Source organism: Miscanthus floridulus, chromosome 18, assembly GCF_019320115.1.
Source record: "Miscanthus floridulus cultivar M001 chromosome 18, ASM1932011v1, whole genome shotgun sequence".
NCBI lineage: Eukaryota > Viridiplantae > Streptophyta > Magnoliopsida > Poales > Poaceae > Miscanthus > Miscanthus floridulus.
The window spans coordinates 17,386,258-17,387,907 of NC_089597.1; the positions used below are offsets into that span (position 1 = coordinate 17,386,258).

A 1,650-nucleotide genomic window follows, 5' to 3' on the forward strand; every position below is an offset into this window, starting at 1 on the left:
TTATTTCGATTTTTTTTTTGTGCAGCATAGGACGAGGGCGGGGCGACGCAGACGATAGTAGTAGGGATTTTTTAAGTATATAGATATAGATATAGAAGATTGGGGTCATCGATCTACGATGATGACTTTGAGCTAGCGTCCATGATCCATTTGTCTGATGATAGTGTACGTGCAGCCCAATTGTACCACCAAACTATTTCAACAGGTTGGGAGGGATGGCATTGACTTTGTGCGCGACATGCTCCCCGGTGCCGATGAATATGACGGGGCTTTTCGTAGCTGCGACCGCGCTGAGCGCGCCGCCGCCCTTGGCGTGGCCGTCCATCTTGGTGACGATGACGGCGCCGACCTCGGCGCTCTGCTTGAACTCCAGCGCCTGGTCGAACGCGGCCTGGCCGATGCTGCCGTCCATGATCAGAACCACCAGGTCCGGCCGCGTGGCCTCCGCGACCTGCCGTATCTCCTCCAGGAAAGCGGCCTCCTGGCCGTGGCGCCCGCTCGTGTCGACGTTGACGAGGTCGCACTCGCATCCCTCAGCATCGGCGGCTTGGTCGTCGTTCCTGAACCTGTTCACGCCCTCGACGGCGACCTTCACGGGGTCCGACTCCGTGTAGGATCCGTAGAAAGGGATGCTGGCCTTGGCCGCGCTCTGCCTCTGCTGGTACAGGGCGCCGGCCCCGGAACGTGTCGGCGCACACCAGCGCGGGGCTGAACCCCATCCGGCGGTGGTAGTCCGCGTACTTGACGCAGGTGGTGGTCTTGCCAGAGCCCTGCAGGCCGACCAACATGACCACGCTGGCCGGCTTCTTGCCTCTTGTTGGGGCGAAGGATGGCTTGCCCCCGGGCCCCGGTTCCAGCATCCTGCGCAGCTCTGCCTCGACGGCCTGCTGGATGGCGCGGCGCCTGTCGGTGCCGGTGGCGGCCAGGGACTGGAGGTTGACGGCGCTCCTGATGCTGCCCTGCACGGACCGGACCGTCTCGAAGCGGACGTCGGCCTGCAGAAGCGCGCGCGAGAAGTCGTTCAGGCAGCCGGCCAGCACCTTGTCGTCCACCACCGGCGCCTTGGCCATCCGCGCCAGCGCGGCGACGATGCTACAGCCCAGGTGCGCCAGCGCCATCTCGATCGAGATCGGCGGGTCAAGTCACACGGATGGGTCTCCTCTCCGATCGATCCACCCCCTCCAAACCTCACGTACGTACGTCCTCCTCACCAGCGGCGGGCCGGTGGCAAGGGGCTAGCTCTTTTTCGGATGGATGGATCGGAGCAACACAACACGAGCCTGGACGGGGTTTGGGGAGCCTGCGGGATCGGGCTGGGTTAACGCGCAGACGATAAGATTAGTTGCCTTGTTTTTTAGGTGGTAAAGATTTTCGGTGGGAACGGGCTGTCTGAGATTCGATCGCTGCTTGTCGGACGCGTGTGGATGTCTGTTGAGCGGGAGGAGGCGGGATGATCGTTGAAGCCTGTTGATACAAACATCCTCGCCCATTGGATCGAGTTGAAGCCTACGAGAAAGGATTAGAAGCCATAGATTTTAATGATGGTGAAATCCTAGGTACAATTTCTTGGATGCACAATGGCTAGGCTCCTCAGCGGGGATGTATTTTTTTTGGTATATCTAGAATAGTTTGGATTGTTCCCTTATAGTA

At 59.8% G+C, this 1,650-nt stretch overlaps 1 pseudogene; it reads right to left on the reverse strand.

The window, feature by feature from the left end:
• Positions 1–193: 193 nt before the first annotated feature.
• On the reverse strand, positions 194–1,366 carry LOC136523371 (signal recognition particle subunit SRP54 2-like; annotated as a pseudogene).
• Between the last annotated feature and the right edge of the window lie 284 nt (positions 1,367–1,650).